The sequence below is a fragment of the Cibotium barometz genome, chromosome 53 (assembly GCF_041138505.1).
Source record: "Cibotium barometz isolate CiBa-2024 chromosome 53, ASM4113850v1, whole genome shotgun sequence".
In the NCBI taxonomy this organism is placed as follows: domain Eukaryota; kingdom Viridiplantae; phylum Streptophyta; class Polypodiopsida; order Cyatheales; family Cibotiaceae; genus Cibotium; species Cibotium barometz.
Window position 1 is genome coordinate 4,586,888 of NC_141098.1, and position 18,570 is coordinate 4,605,457.

The window sequence follows — 18,570 nt, forward strand, 5'->3', positions numbered from 1 at the left end:
AAAAAAAGTCTTACTCTAGGGCAAGTTTGTACACACTTTAAGTGTATTGGCCTTGGTAATGGCTCTTACACAACAAAGACTGATGCATAACCGTGAGGAGATTGTTTTACAACATGTGTGTGAGGCCACTCTAAGTTCTAACTTCTAGAAGCTAAAGACATATTGTTTTTCTTCGATGTCAAGTTTAACGCAAAAGTTAAAACCTCCTCAAATTTGGAAAAGAAAGAACCAATACTATGTGAATCAAACAATGGAGGGCATGTTGTGTATATGTCTCCATAAGACAATCCAATAGGGAAGATTTTGATTGGACAAACATACTATGTGAATCAAACAATGGAGGACGTGTTGTGGATGTGTCTCCATGAGATAATCCAACTGAGAAAAGTAAACAATAGGGAAGAGTTTGATAGACAGACACACTATATCAAATAATGGAGGACATGTTGGGCATATGTCTCCATGAGACAATCCAATAGGAAAGAGTAAATTTTGTTAGTAGAAATTTCTTACAATAGTTCTAAGAATTATACTACAAAGATGAGCCCTTCTATATTGATGTATGGTTATCAACCTAAAGCCCTATGGATGATTAGAGAAAGCTTGAGTTAGTGTTGTGGGATCGACTTCTTAAAATAGCAAGAATTGATGCTACATTTTATAAGAGAGTATACAAAGTGTGCTGAATAGAGCATAATTTTATGCTAACCAAAAGCAATTAGCTAGAGTCTTGGAAGAAGTTAAGGGGTTTAATTGAGAATTCCTAAAGATTCTTAGGTAACAAAAACTACAAAAGTCTAAGTAGTCTCTAAGCTATTATGAATCTTATTTGATATTGACAAAGGTTACTAAGGTGGCTTACGAATTGCATGTCCCAGATAGCTTGGTGTCTAGCCAAGAGCTTGTGACACTTGAGGATCTATCCATTTATTAACCATTAAATGCAGAGATCCTATGGATGAAAAAACACTTGGGAGAATGTTGCTTTACTCTGATGCCAATATCTAGATTTTTCTCTCCCCCCTTTGTCATGTCAAGAGGGGGAGATAAAACATAACGAAGCTAGCATAAGGCAGATTAGAAAGGTCATTATAGTGTGAACTCAATTATGGGCTTTATAGTTAGGTTTATGGCTCATTTGTGAGTTCCTTGTTGAGGCTCTAATCTTGGGAAAGGGGCCTCGCAACAAGGATCCAACTACTAGTTTATAATTATAGTGTGAACTAGATAATAGCCTAAATATAGTTGGGTTTATGGCTCATTTGTAAGTTCCTTGTTGGCACTTTGATCTTGGAAGAGGGGCCTCCCAAGGACACTGATCTTGGGAGAGGCGCCTCCCAAGGACCTAACTACTAGTTACTAGCTACAGTAGTGACAATTGTGAGCTAATGCTTTGATCACATTAGTCTCTAACGTGGGGGTGGCTTCTCATTATATCTAGTTTGGAGCCTATGGTTGGGTGTGGTGAGTGCTAGCCAAACTCATGTATGTCCTCATGGATGTATTCATTATTCATGTGTAGATGACCATGGATTTGCATATGTTCAAACAAGATTTGTGTATGTTCATGCTTATATTGAGCTTGGGTAGAGACACAAGTAAGTGGTCTTCTTATTTAGGGTGTTTCAAGCAAGCCACAAGGATGGTGGAGACACCCTATGTGGACTTTCTTACTTGAGGCGTTTCAAGAAAGCATAAGGATGGTGGAGACACCCCAAGTAGACTTTCTTACTTGAGGTGTTTTAAGTAAGCACTGAGGATGGTGAGGCACATAACCCTTGCACAACAAGATTTTCTTGTGGATCTATGTCGTGGTTCTTTACATTGATCCTCATCTTTTACTAGAAATGTTGCTGCAAGTTCCACCCATAGCATAGCATTCTATGATCCACCTTGTACACTAATGCCTAAATCTTCATCACTATATGCCTGAGAGAAGGAGGTGGCCACCATGGAGGTTGCTGCAATCACTCCATTCCTATAATATCTATACAGCTACAATATTGTATCAAGGCATCCATGTCAATAACATCTTGCATGCATACCTCATCCTATGCACCTACCCTAATTGTGGAGCCCGCTTATATTTGGCATAGAGAAATCTCCTCTGTATGTATAATTATGCTTATTAAGCTCTATTATATTATAGATCACCTCTCAAAGGGAGGGTTAGTTTATGGGTTTTGATAGTTGAACCACCCAAAAAGCTTATGCTATGTCACCTCTTTGGATGTAGTCATGTATTGGCGAGACTAACCCAATTGATATAAGAATTATATCATAGATAATCAAACACCAAAAAGTTTGCAAATGTTGAAAATGTGGTGCACAAATGTATGTGTGCATGTCAAGCCATGTAGGCTTATGTCATTTCCATTATGATTTATGTGTGCATATCTGATAAAATTGATGGATCTAGTGCCAAAGCTACAGAGGGTCAACATTAATCATCTCCATGATTAGATAAGTAACAAGGAGTAAATACCAATAAGGATGCTAATCAAGGAATAAGTACTCAAAGCAAGTTCTCAAAATCACATAATCTCATTACAATAATCAAGTTTCATACACCCATATTTATAGCCTTGGGAAGGGCTCCAATCCATGCTTTGTGTGCACCCTAGTGCCAACCATGTGTCCATAGATGCTCACACTACATGTGCTCCCTTGCACTTTCCATGTGCTACCTTTTTGACCTTTGACTTCACCTTTTATAAATGACCATACAAATCAACCTTTGACATTAGACCCTTAGTCTATTCCTTTTTCTAAAGTGCATGCTTCTTCTCTTGCTCATGTGACTCACTTCCTACCTCTTCCTTGTGCTCTTTGGCACCACATTTCTCAACAACCCTCCCTTGGTGTCAAATCTTTGGCCTACTCAAGAGGCAGTCGGATGTGAGGATTACAAATTTCATCCCCCCTCCCACCCCCTAATTCTAACTTGGCTGCATGACTCAGAGGCTTTTGTTTGGCTTGGAAACTCTTTAGCTCAGAGGTTACGTGGAGGTGGTTTGTTTTTCACTCCCCCTGGGTGCATCTTTGTTGGCTACTCTCAGGCGGTCGAGTGTTACAACATTTTAAATGATTTTTAACCTACTAATTTGGCAGCCATTACAATGTTAGCTTGCGTAGTGAGGGAATTTTTGCGCACTCATTTGGCTGCTTACACATCCTTTTGGAACCCTGTCCAGGGTAGGACACCCACACACTCGGGAGTTGTACTCCTCCTTGGTTACAAATTTCGATGAGTTTAGAGATTGCTCGCATACTCTTGTGGTTGTGTGGCTTTTCACAAAGGTTTTGGTGGAGGTTTTACAAAGGTTTTGCTTAACATTTTTGGTGATGGTTTTTGTTGATGATGCTTTTGATATCATGAAAAATGTCAATAAACAAGGGTTGAGTTGGTGAGGTCCATGCAAAATTTCACTCGAGGAACCCCTCCATGCAAACAACGCTTATATCGGATTTAACCCCGGCAACCAGGTCGTCACGCGACTACCGTGTGAAGTAGTTCAAGCTTCCAGGAATGAACATTTTAAAACTCCACTTCTGTTTTAACTCAAGTAGTGCACGATTGGATAAAAACGTTCAACCGTGGCATAATTGGTTAAGCCCCTTATGGGAATCAGAGCTTGCAGAATACGAGTCGCTACAAGAAGCCAATCCCCCTGCTTCCCCCTTTAAGGTTGAGGGAATCCGGGTGAAATAGGCGGCAGAGAGTGTGACGTGCTACTGATAGGGCAACGATGGTGCTGCACAATAGGCAGCTAACGATGAATGGAGTTGCAAGCGCTTCCGGGCAATGCCATTGTGAGGATGATGCTGGGAACATGCATTTTTTTATGGTGCTGTCAAGCTGGGTAGTTTGGCGTAGGAGGAGAAGTGCGGCGTTGACGACCACGGTGCAAGGGCGGGGCGGAGGAAATAACCAAGCACTCGTCGTTGACGATGCTGGTAGCAACTTTGAGGCAGCTGCATAGCAGAAAGCTCACATGGAGGAGGGGGTGGGGATATATTTCATGCGCTCCCCCTTGTCGTGTAGCGGGGGAGTGCATGAAACACTTTCCACCTGGAGCCCGCTCTCATGCTAGCTCAGCAGAACCAGCCCTCACCACCTCGTATGCTCCAGACCTGCCACAACAACAGCCCTCTCACCACCTCGGATGACAACAGCCCTCTCACCACCTCGAATGCTCCAGACCTGCCACGACACCTAGCTGTACGCCTAGCCTGTCAAGCATTTTAGCATTTACTCCCTTTTCTGAAATTGTGAGTGTCTAGCATCTAATTTGCTGGCAATTGGACAAAGCAAAAACCCTATGCCCATCCTTATAATATAAGAAGTTCGGTTGAGAATGCGTGCCCAATTAGTAAGTTTGTACACACAATCTATTTCTTAAATTGTTACAAATCATCCTCCTGTTCAAAAACTCACTCTTTTGATTTTGATTTTTTGGTTGCACGTGAATTTTAGTGATTCCATGCATCATTATGTAGTATTCTTTTCCAACCAATCAAGAAGATCCTCTCTTTTTCAAAGTTACACATGTTGATTTTGTAAGTGCATAAAGAAAATTAAGACATAGATCCCTAATAATAATACCCAAAAATGGGGGCAGTAGTATCAAAACATCGTAGCTGTGTATTCGTATTGAGCCACCGCACAACCTCAATACGGTGGCCTACCCACATATCCTCAATACAGGGCCTCCCCTTGCAACACTTGCCACTGCCTCTCTCTAGAGCGGTATAAGCTTGCATTTTCTCCTGGGTATAAGCTTTGCACTTTCTCCCTCTTTGTGATTTCCATAATAACTTTCCCCTATATATATATATATATATATGTATGTATGTATGTATGTATGTATGTATGTATGTATGTATGTATGTATGTATCCCTAATATGTATGTATGTATCCCTAATATATTACCTTCCCTATATCGCAAATAAATTTCCATAGATGACACATGGTGTTGGCTAGTACTTTAGGAGCGAAATATAGCGAGGGCTTATATGATCATATGCTCATCATGGTTGTCAATGGGCTAATGTTAATAGTAATGGGCATAATTACATTAATATGATTGCATATGCAAATAACTATCGGTTGTTATTGTTGTCCAATATTTTGGAGGTGGTGGAGGTCATGCAGCCTCTTGTACGAGAAATCACAATGGTCACTCACATGAATGCAAATCAAGAAAATTTATATGAGTACACTATAAACATGACATGGGATGATCCTGTGGACATGGAGCCAATCGTGGGGAGCTTTGAGATCTGGGAGGTGATCAATTTAGTAATACCCAATTGAGTCTCATTCACATGCCCACATACACAATCGGCATAATACACAATCAATTGAGTCTCGTTCACATGCCCACATTCACAATCGGCATAATACACAATCGCCAAGGTGCTTTTTATAAGAAAGACTTTTCGATCAACATGCATCAATGCTATACATGGTTCAAAAAAGTTCATATCCATTAAAAGGAAGCTACTTGAAAAAAAAGCACTAACATAAGCATAATGAAGAACAAAATTAAGCCCAAGTGTTTCATGTCACTAGCTACAATGATCGCTCTGCATCCCCATCCAAAGCTTTGGCATCCAAAGTTGCTTGCATGGAGCGTTTTTTGGTAGCTGCGGGCCGTGGAAAAGGAAGAGCACTATTTTCTGTATATGCTTTTCTCCCAAGAGGATGCTCAATGAATGGTCTTGCTCATTGTATAGAATTTCCAAAACCATCTTGTACAATCTGAAAATTCTCAGAAGGATGCAATGCTCCATGCTTGTCCCTTGCTTGCACCTCTTGCATTTGAAGTAATAACCTTTGCATTAAGGCATCAAAATGTGCTTGTAAGCTTGGTTTTCCTTTCACCATGTGTACAATGCGCTCATAGCAATCTGTCGCATTAGGCTTCTTCGCATTTGGCTCTTGAGTACCTTGTTGAGAATGGTCTACATTCTCAATGCTATGAGTCTCCTCCATGACAGAAATACAATTTGAGCCAATACATGTGTCATGGCCATTGTCATACAACTCCAAACACTTACCAATGATAGTATTTAAATTAAAACCCTTTAGTAGCATGACCTTTACTTGGTGCTTACACATATTGCCCTTCATTGCCCATCCACAATTACAACAACCCCAATCACAATCGGCATTATACACAATGTAATGGATCTTGGCGCCCGAGGATTGACTTTTTACCTTTGCCATAACCCTTGTGCCTTCATTAAAAAATAGTACATCTCCATCTGGGATGCTCTGAGCTCTTTCCAGTGAATGCTCAATCAATCTTTTTATGGCTTTATTTATGACAAAGCCACCCTTCTTTGCCTCATCTATATACCAAAAATACGACAAACATGCCGTCATAAGTTTGTGCAAAAGCCAATCAATTCTACGTCCCCATATGTACTTCTTGCCACATAAGAACCGAGACTTTAAAGTAGCATGATATGACTCGATAGCTCCATTTGTATCTTGATTTGCATGTGGAAGCATCCTCAAGCTTCTTGCCCACATCTCTACAAAAAGATAAGGCCCAGTGAGTACTAATGCATAAAAAGTACATTAGGTTCCAATGATGTATTAAAGCTTCAATCAAACTTTTAACTTCTTAAGCTTAGAAGGTTGAACTTACCAACTTTTGAAACCCAATAAGTATGGAAATATTCAATAAAGGCCTCCTCATGTGAAAAGTCGGCCAAGAACTCCAATACACTATCTTTTATATTGTCTATGGCAATGGCCTCCGAAGCTCCCCCTTCGACACGCAAGTTCATGATTGCACCTAGGCGTCTAAACATGATAGCTCTAACTTTCCAATCTTGTACCTTCTTCACTAAGTGCTTCAACCAACTTTGACGAACGTGCCATAAACATAAATAAATTGGTATGTTGAATACCACCCTATTTTCAAGATTGCAATAAATTAGAAATAAAAGTTTAGCTAGTTTGACAAAGAGAAAGAGATAATACGTTGTGAGCAATAATGTGGACATGTACATGATTTACCTGATGGCATTTATCTCGGCGGTTGCATCATCAGCAAAGAAAGGCATTTGGATCCCATGATTTGTTGTAGTCAAGTATTTTATTGCGAAGACTTGTAAGCCATTGGACAATAGTGTCCGTATCAACGCTTGATGTTATGTTCCACGCAACTGGGACTCCATTTTGATAGTTATCAAATACTAGCACAGTGTAGAGTTGTAACTAAACAAAAAATATTCAATGAGATAGAATCTTAACATTTCTACATATAAAGTAGCATAAAAGTACTACATATATACTACATGCGTACCTTGTAAAAGTTTGTTCCAAACGTTGAATCCATTGATATGACCCCATTGTTGCCATGTGTGTTGAGCCTCTCAAGTTGCCAATGTGTTTGAATACCTAGCACAAATGGCTTATTGTTTGTAGCATCCATCTCCGCATAGTAGAAGACATCTTGAGAGTGTTGTTGTGTCCACATGTGAACACTTTGGGCATCACTAGAATGTAGCTCATGAGTACTACTTGCATGCTTCTTAGCAATATTTAAGATGTCTCTAAGTGATAGGACATCATCTCGTGACAATGTATAGCTAGGATTGTTCACCTTTTTTTTTGTGAACAACTTGAATATGTGCCTCATGCACTTGCATTAGAGTGTAACGTTTGCAAAGCATTTCAAAAACCCATGATTTTATTTCCAAAGAGAGCCATGGTGCAAAGGATAGGTTGTGGCCCAAAGTTGCCTTGATGCCTTCTTTGTGACAAAGCTCATCATTCTCATCAACATGATGCATTTGAATATAGCGAATGCAAGCTACATCTTCTAATAGATACAATCTTTTTACAAAGAAATGACATTGACAACCACACATGCGAGTGCCTTTTACACAACCTGGACGGCTTCCTTTCCCTGTCTTTGGTGTCTTTTCATCGAGGAACCATGATCTCCTTTCCACACATATCTTTAGGACCATAAGCACACCAAAACAAAGTCTCCTCTAAGTAGCTATCAAGAGTTGGTTGCTTTAAGCTACCCTTTTCATGCCTTCGCACGGATTGCCGCCTAAAATTTGTTTCTACATCTGTAAGAGACTCTTCTTCTTTTAAAAAATCTGTTAAGTGGTCCCAGTGAAAATAGGCTACCCGAACATATCCATATATAGACTTTTCACACTTTTTATCGGTCCTGTGTAGATGATTAGCATTGAAAGGACCCAGCGGTGGATATTGAAGGTGGATCCTAGTGTCCATTCTACACACACACACAGACTAGCACTCGAACAAATAGAGATGGTAGCCTTGGCGCTTTGCTTCTTGTAGCGATGGGGCTATGCGTATGCGACTGCAGTTCTCAATCAAACAGCTAGAAATATATTCTAAAGGAAGCCATTGCTGTTGCAAAAGCATCAACTTATATAGATGATTAATTGTACCCTGCAGTGATAAACCTGTGCTACACAGAGCCTACAAGAGCTCGGCCAGTGATAAGCATTCCAAGGTTTTGAGCAGAAGTGCCTAGGAGAGTCCCACCTGCCAAAATTCAGGGCGAAATTTCAAGTGATTAAATTAATCCCCTTGCTTTGATTCCTTTAATTACACTGCATACACTACCAAAGGGTATGCTGGATTTCAAAAAAAGTGCTGAGAATCATTTCAGCTATAATCCCCTCACTTTCATCTTTCTAATTAATGCCATTTGTTATATTATCAACAACTATTGCTACTTAATGCAACCTTGATTAAGCGCTTATACTAGCTTATTTTGATCAAAACCACATGCTGTCATGCAGTAGAACGCACAATCAGTGCTTATAACACACCAGAAATCCTAGTAAAAACCTTGATTTTTTTTACACATAAATGAAAAGCATGAGCTCCTGCATACGACGTACAGGGGGTGGGAATGCGATCGATGATGCCCAGCATTAGGAGCCTGTCGGCCGGGCTGCACCTTTTGTTCGAAAGCATAGACGAGGGCACTCCAATCGGGTCTTTTGTCTGCAGGATGTTGCAGCTGTGCTGGATGTTGCAAGAAGAAGGCCGGCGTTTGAGAAGACGGGCCTGTGAAGAGGAGGGAGATGATGAGACAAAAGACGTACAGCAATAGAGAGCCAGCAAGGATGGCTGCAAGAGGGAGGATGCGAGTGATAGGCAAATGTGAAGGAGCCGGCAAGAAAGCTTCAAGGACCAAATACAACTGAGCTCTTGCAGACTGTGTTTACGAGTGGATGAGGATGAGGAGAAGAGGGCTTTCCTCTTTAAAATAAAAGAGGTGTATAGCTAGGTGTGGTAGGTCTGGAGCATCCGAGGAACGTACAGCTAGGCGTGGCAGGTCTGGAGCATCCGAGGATCAGCTAGGCGTGGCAGGTCTGGTGAGAGGGTTGGTTCTGCTGAGCTAGCTTGCTGAGCTGGCACGAGAGAAACTCCCCCGCTACGGGGAGCACATGAAATATATCCCCAGCCGGAGGAGGGACCGCCGAACCTGTGGACCCTCTGTGGGCCGGCAGAGGTGTGAATAGACACCAAAGAAGTAGAGCAGGCAACGATGAGTAGTAGGTCGAGAAACAAGCACAGAGCAGGCTAGTGTGGTGGTTGGGATCACTATGGCGGTAGTAGGCAACTAATTGGATGCAGTAGAAGGGCTACCGTCGGTGGTTGCACGTAGCAACAGAGAGATCAGTGAGAGGTTGGCCTATAGCTTAGAAGAAAATGCAACACCCTCTATGCACCGACCTGTCTCTGTTATACCTATTGTTTTTACAACACCCTCTGTGCATCGACCTGTCTCTGTTATACCTACTATTTTTGCACCAGCAATTTGTCTTGGCTTCCACTTTGTCCTTGTACTGTGGTGATTAAAAACTTGAGATTCCCCTAAGAAGGGCTACAATGAAGTGGATGTTGATTAGCTATTGTATCTTGTAAGCGTAGATTTGTATTGGACAGAGTTAATAGTTTGCGCTTGCTCTTCTACTATAAGCTTAGCATCCATGATAAATCCCTCATGATTGCTAAGCTCAAGCCCAACCTTGCTCTCTCTCTCTCTCTCTCTCTCTCTCTCTCTCTCTCTCTCTCTCTCTCTCTCTCTCTCTCTCTCTCTCTCTCTCTCTCTCTCTCTCTCTCTCTCTCTCTCTCCTAATAACCTCCTAATGCCTAAGCACAACCATGGCTCTGATACCATGATAAAATTTATGGATTTAGTGCCAAGGCTACAGAGGGTCAAAATTAATCATCTCCATGATTAGATAAGTAACAAGGAGTAAATACTAATAAGGATGCTAATCAAGGAACAAGTTCTCAAAATCATATAATCTCATTGCAATAATCAAGTTCCATACATCCATATTTATAGCCTTGGGAAGGGCTCCTATCCATGCTTTGTGTGCACCCTAGTGCCAACCATGTGTCCATAGATGCTCACACTACATGTGCTCTCTTGTACTTTCCATGTGCTACCTTTTTTATCTTTGACTTCACCTTTTACAAATGACCATACAAATCAACCTTTGACATTAGACCCTTAGTCTATTCCTTTTTCTAAAGTGCATGCTTCTTCTCTTGCTCATGTGACTCACTCCCTACCTTTTCCTTGTGCTCTTTGGCACCACATTTCTCAAAAATATCAACCTTAGGATATGGGAAATTATGTATGGTCAAGATCATGTGAGAACCATGTGGTAGGAATAATGAATGGGCAACCAAGTTCACGCGTAGCATTAAAGCGAATAGAGTCATGTAGCATGTGTAGGATCATGTAGCCAAGGTTTACAAGGGATAGCACAAGACCACGTCCAACCTGGAGATGGACTGAAACCCCCCATGCTCTGATCCCCATCATCCCCACTAAAATCGTGGGGGGGGAATAGTTTACCTATTATGCACCTTAGCATATGTATACCCTTTTAGGACCTTTGTCTTATTTGCATATGGGACCAAGGGTCCAGAGCTCACACGCAGGTAGCTTTATACTTCTAACACCCTCCCTTGACGTCAGTTTCGACGTGCTTGCACACAAATAACGAAACCATCGGTAGTAGCAGGTAGCTCCTTTCTTTGCCTGCCACTAGTAGCCATGGCCTTCTACCAATGGCAACCAGCTCCTTCTTCGCCCCCGCCAGCCAAACATGGCCTCTACCACTGGTAGCTAGCCTTTTTTACCACCATCCATGGCCTCTACCATTGACACACTAGTGGTTTTTGCAGCTACAACCCAAGAAGCAAGGGCAACAACAACAACAACCACCTAACTCCACTAAAGACCCTCCCTAGCTCTGATACCAAATGTTGGAATCATGGAGGTTCAAAGTACACAAAGAAGCTTATGGTTTAGGTGCTAATGACATGTTAATGATGAAATATTAGCTTAATGGCAATAGTTTAACATAAACAAGACATAATGAGTAGAACAAGAGAGAGATCATTTCCATTAGATGTATGCCTCTTATATAGGGTGGGTACAAGATGATCAGGCCAATGCTAATCAAGATTAAGTACTAATAAAGTTTCATGATTCTCTCCATGATTCTCTCCCTAGAATCTCTCCATGATTGTAGCCTCCACATGATTCTCTCCTTAGAATCTCTCCATGATTGTAGCCTCCACATGATTCTCTCTTTAGAATCAAGATTAAGTACTAATAAAGTTTCATGATTCTCTCCCTAGAATCTCTCCATGATTGTAGCCTCCACATGCCCTAGATTCCAGCTTACAAAGTCAACAAAGGAGGTTGACTTTAATGCTCCTAGCTCCTAGTACACCTCATGGATTCTTTCACCTTTACTGGCATAGTTTATAGCTACTGTGAGATTTTAACCTTTTACAAATGACCTAAGGCTTACACTCTACATCCATAAATCCTAAATGCATCGATTTGTTCAATAATCCCGCCTTCAAATTGATGACCCCAACCCCTAGCTACTAGTAGCCCATGTGATGCTTCATGATTTGTTCAACAACGTACATGACCCCCAACCTGGAACACATTCTATTTTGTAGGTTTACAAAGTAAGTGGAATTTAAAAGGCATATAATGAGTACAATGGATTAGGATGCAAGTGAGCTAGCCTAGAAGCCCCATTCAATAATATCAACAATAAGGTTGGCCTCATGTGTGGTCTCAGTAATATTGTCTTCACCTTCTTCTTGATTGTCTTCTTCCACGAGGTTGGTAGAGATCTTCTTCTTGATGTAACAATCCTTTTCGAAGTGCCCTGGCATGCCACAAAAATTGCATTTACCATTTGCTTTGTTTTTTAAGGTACCCTTTGTTGATGTAGACCCTTTGGATATATTCTTTGTGTAGTAGGCCTCATTATGGGAGAAGAGATGGCTTCTTCCATGTTTTTGCTTTATCTTCTTCTCTTCCTCCATCAAGGATGCAGTGACGTTAACCAACTTTGGAGATGGTACATTGGTGAGTGTAGTGACTATGTTTCCATAGTCTTACCGCGGTAGACTCTTAAGCAACAAAGCAATGCAAATATCTTCATCAATATTCATTTTAATACCCGCAAGTTGAGTTATGAGACTCTTCATATGGTTAAGATGTGTTGCAAGAGAGTCTTCTTTCATCATGTTGAGTTCAAAAAATTGGATTAGCAAGCTAATCTTAGAGCTCTTGGCTTGCACCCCCGAAGAGTTTTTCCAACACTTCCTATATCCATTCCATCAATATGATGAATGAACTGTTCACTAAGACCCAAAGCTATTATTGCAAGAGCTTTCTTATCTTTGGATACCCATATAGCTTCAGCTTCCCTTGTGGTGGGCTTCTTTTCCTTACCGCATGCCATGTTCCACAAACCCTTCCTCATAAGAGTGAACTTGACCTTAGTTTGCCAAGTATGAAATGAGTAACCGTCAATTTTTTCTATTTTAGTGGGGGTAGCCATGTGCAGGGGTCACTTCTCAGGAGGTCACCCATCCCAATAGCGTTCATGTCACTATGCGCTTAACCTCCACCACTCTAATCCCTTCCAAGCCATGAAAATTGGTGGAGGAGGGATGATAATGGCCATGGTCTTCTATTATTTATGTATGATCTCATTATCCCTGGCACTATGCATGTGGTATGTTGACAACCAGGCCATGACCTCCCAACACTCTCCCTCGATGGTGGCCAGGACGTAGGGTACCCAAAGGCTCTAACGATACTTGGCTTAGAGGTCTACTTGCTTTCATAGAGATGTCACTAGGCTATGCCATCATATACCCGCCACTAGTGAGATTACTCCGAACATACTAGTACGATGTAGCCTTATTAGTTGTACACGCATTCAGCCTTTGTTCAGCTCAATTATTGAGAGGAACGAGCAAATCAACTAGCTCTACTAACAACATCCCAACATGCCCTCATTGGCTCTAATACTAATGTAGGATCATGTAGCCAAGGCGTACAAGGGTCAACATAATGACCACATCCAACCTGAGGACAGAATAGAACCCCCCATGCTCAGATCCCCATCATCCCCACTAAAATCATGGGGGGGGGGGATTGTGGACCTATTGTGCACCTTAGCATATGTATACCCTTTTAGTACCTTAGCCTTATTTACATATGCGATTACTCTCAAGGCTCGAGAGATGACAACAACTTTATATTTCCAGCACCCTCCCTTGATGTAAGCTTTCAATGCGTGCACAATAGACGAGTACTAACGTCGTGCAAAGCCACAGAACAAGGACATGATGCCACTACATCCTGTTAGAGTCAACCAACCTTTTAAAAAATGGGACTTAGATTTCATTGGTCCTATTAGTCTTGTTGCACGTGGCACACAAGCATGCTTCATCATTGTTGGACAGATTATGTAACCAAATAGGCTGAAGCAAGAGCTTCACAAAAATCGGATGCCATGGCGACTACTAAGTTTCTCTATGAGAACATCATTACACACTTTGGATGTCCATTTGAGCTAGTAAATGATCAAGGTAAGCATTTCATCAATGATGTAATCAAAAATCTCACTAACACATTCATGATCGCTCACTGTAAGTCAATACCATATTACCCACAGGTAAATGGCCAAGCAAAGAGAACCAACAAAGGTCTTATTTCAATAATAACAAAGACTGTCAAAGCTCGCCGCACTATGACTGGGAGTTTAAGCTCACAGAAGCTTTATGTGCCTATCGCACATCATACAAAGTTACAATTAATTGCACCCATTTTAAGATGGTGTATGGACTTGAGGCAGTAATGCCTCAGGAGTTCATGATCCCTAGCTTAAGGGTAGTTGTAAGTGAAAAGCTTGATAGTAATGAATTGATTGATCGGTTATTTATTTTAGAACAACTCCCAACAAGGAGAGACAAATTGCAGTCCAAAACATGCTGACAGAAAAGGACCGAAGAAAGAAGTGGTTTGACTGAAACCTTAAGGACAAGGAGATCAAGGTAGGAGATCTTGTACATATGTATGGGATCCGTAGTGGAAAGACAAAAATTAAATATACTGGAAAATGATCATTTAGGGTTTGTGAAGTTACTCCACAAGGTACTATACGTGTTGAGACTCTTGACAAAGAATTGTTGGTTTCCTTAATGGAAGTAAGTTTCAAAAATACTATGAAGCTCTTATTGAAGAATCCTTACGTGCTTCTCATGACAAGAAAGCCGCCAAGGAAAGAGCCGCTCAAAAAAAGACCCAAGCCCAAGAGGAGGCAAGGGAAAGACAAGCCAAACTGCAACAACGTCGAGAAGAAAACCTTAGACTTGTTGCATAAGCCTCTATCGGAGAGGGTGAAGGGGACATAGAGGAGCACATAACGCCTCTACAAACATCCATTTAATTGCCTAGCCCTTATGGGTGGTAAAGTGCTTTATAATGCATTACTTGTTGATATGGGGGGTAGTCACAATCTAATTTCCTTCAGTGCATGGAACCAGTTGGGAAAACCCCAACTCGTAGATACCTTCTTAAAGGTGAAAGGTATCCGTGGTAGAAATACCAAGATTCTTGGGCTATTACAAATAGAGATATACTGTGATGGCAACTAGTAATTGGTGGGAGACTTCCTAGTTATTCCTATCAGAACATAACCTAAACCAATAATACTTGGTCGTACATGGATCAAGGCTACATGATGTATGATTGATTGGTCGACAGGGCATGTCTCTGTGGGTGAAACCACAACTAAACAATCTACTCATAAACCCCCGCCACCTCTAACTATTATCGAGGATCACAAAGAGGAGGAAGCTTCAACCTATGGAAGCCCCCTCCACTTTAACTTCCAATGTTCAAAAAACTCTCGATTCTTCTACCTTCACACAACAAACACCTCCATATCAAAAGAACAAATAGATACGACGAGCTACAAAGTGGAAACCCAAATCTACCTTAAAATGGTTCCCAATATTTCTCTATCCATACCACCTCAATTGACTAAGAAAAGAGTACCTTAACACAAGAATTGGCACAAAAAGTCTAAGTTACAAGTTACCCCAAAATGGATCCCTAAACACTTATTAAAAGCTCAAGGCTACTACTACGAGGGTAACGAATGTATTTGGATACCAAAACATAAAAGTATACCACTAGTCTCACTACCGCCACTTACAAATTCTCGAATCTCCTCATCAATGGATGGATAAAGGCTTCAATGGCTCAAATGAAAAAAAAAAAAAAGCTATTATAAAAGAACCTTCACCATCAACGCCTAAAAAAGTCTAGATCCCAAAGAGAAACCCTATCACACAAGACATGGTGATTGATGGTGAAGCCTCTAAATCACTAAAGGTTGCAAAACCATTGTTGGCTATCCAATCACCAACCCCATTGGATTACCTAGACTGACCCACTAAGCAAGTCTTAACTCCATTGCTCATAAATACTGGTGAAACCATAAGCTCCATCCAGTCTTATGAGAGCCATTTACCACCATTAGAGCTAGAAGTTTACATGCTACAACAAGTAAAACGAAGGGCACTCCTAGAGCCATTGTTAGGTAACTGGTCTATCAATTTTCTAGTTATTACTTGGATAACCATTTAGGCTTTGGTCCTAGTTAAATCTTCCATGAGATCAACCTTAGAGTATGCCAAGTACTCCACCTTCCTTAGTGTGCCCTCTTTAGTTAGAATAGAGCCTCCTAGGTGAATTGTGAAAGTGAAACTAGTTTATTCTTTAATTTTTTTTTTAAAAAAAAATTTAAAAAAAACAAAAAACAAAAAACGAATGAAAAATACCAAAAAAACCACAACAAGATAACCATCGCCATGTACAATCTAGGTAGGACTTTTAGCTCTTAGCGATGGAGGCTTGGGACCGTATCCTTGATCTCCATGGGATGGGACCTTGTGACTCAAAATCTATCAATAAAGGGCTTTCAAAAAAAACCCATCGCTGTGGAGGTACTTAGCGGTTCTTAGATATTTATATAACAAAAAAAAAAACAAAAACAAAAACGAATCAAAAATACCCAAAAAAGAAAAACACAAGAAGATAACCATTGCCATGTGAGATCTAGGTAGGACTTTTAGCTCATAGTGATGGAGGCTTGGGACCGTAACCTTGATCTCCATGGGATGGGACCTTGTCGCTCAAAATCTATCAAAAGGGCTTTAAAAAAACCATCGCAGTGGAGATACAAGACTCAATTAGCACAAAGGGGGATTCTCCTTTGATTATGAGAAAAATTTATATACATTTAGCCCTTATTCACACTTGGGCACCCAAAAGCTTATATACATATGGACCTTATTCACACACGAACACCTAAAAGCTTATATACATTTGGCCCTTATTCACACTTCGGCACCCAAAAGCTTATGGTGAGCTTGGTCATTGGCCAACTTTTCTCATAATATAACATTTTATAGTACCCTTCACTTATTGTGTAGAGAAGAGATGTTTAGTTAACCAAAAATGGGGCTAACATCCCCCTACCTATTATAGATTATATCCTTGAAATCTTTATTTTTAAAGGCATCGAATACAAGATAGATTTTATATCTAGGTCTCTAGGTTTGTAGTTATCATAGGGTGTACCGTAGCTAGTAGAATGATGGCATCCAGAATCCTGTATGTCAATCATGTATTCAAAAGTTGTATGCATGTAGGAGGGCATGCATTGGAGTTTATGGTAGTAGAACATGTTGACACCTTCTTTTGGGCCTTTGTCAACATTTAAGATCAAAATTTAATCATTTCGTATTGAATGTGTACACATAATCATCCTATTGATCAATTAATACTAACTTAAAAAACCTAATGGTGGCTACAATTGTTAGATCCAAAAGCTTTTTTATGATGGTCAACATGTAAGGCATTGCTGGTTCAAGGTAGCAAAGTTATTATGCTTGAAAAAGGAAAATAAAAGAAATAACGAGATTATCTTTCTTTATGATCTTTGAATTCTGCTTGAGTTAATCTTCTTCTTATTGGCATATATAATGAGTCCATTTTGAGTACCCATGGTGATCTTCTATAGATAGTTGCCAATTTTGATACCTCCAAGAAGGGTCGACTGGATGCCTAATAATCTCTACAGTTTTAAGTGCCATCAACATTTGGTTGTATCTCTTCATATCCTCCTCTTTGTTCTATAGGTAAGCACTATAAAAGAGTGGAGGAGTAGGTGAGAAACTTAGTTATTTTTGTAGGCTTTGAAAATCGCCACCCGACTATAGTAGTATCCGATGTGGTAGGCCTACAAAAAAAATATAGGGGACTAGAAACTACAACGCATGCAAGGGGAACCCTTGTTTTTTTACTTGTGCATGTGCAAGTGTGCAAGTGAAGGTGAAGACAATAAATTTGCACAAGATTGAGGCCAAAGCATAGGGAAACCAAAGAAAACTATTTTGCACAAGATTGAGGCCAAAGCATAGGGAAACCAAAGAAAACTATTTTGCACAAGGTTGAGGCCAAAACATAGATTAAAGATTTATTGTAAAAGATATATACTTAAGAACTTTAAGCTCTTAAGTATAATGCATAAGAGCTCAAGAGCCTAAAGCTCTTATGCATACGTCATTAATAAGCATAATGCATAAGAGCTCAAGAGCTTAATGTAGAATTATATGGTAGTGATGTGTGTGAACACACTTAGGATCGCCGGGGCATTTTTTCCCTCACTAGGAGGTTTTTTTCCCTGTGCGCGTATGTACACCCTCTTATCTACTCATTTTGGGGTGTGTACTTATCTTTTGTATCTGGCACACATTTGTTCATTCTATTCTAGTAGTGAGTTTGTGTGCTCTCAAGCTTCTCTATCTTGTGTGTGTGCATTGTTGAAACCCTAACCCTAATTCCAACAATTGGTATCAGAGCTAGCTTCCTTGACACTTGATCTAGTAGTCTGCCTCCCTTCTCTCACGACCCTATTTTTATGTCTCCGATTGAGATGCCCTCTTAGGAGAAGAAGGTGTATACTGTAGTGTTATGTATACAAAGTATACATAACACTACAGTATACAAAGTATATAAAGAAGGTGTATACTGTAGTGTTATGTATACGAAGTATACTGTAGTGTTATGTATACAAAGTATACATAATTTTCGGGGTATGCGACGCGTTTCGGGCGCGTTTTGGACACCGCAAGGTTT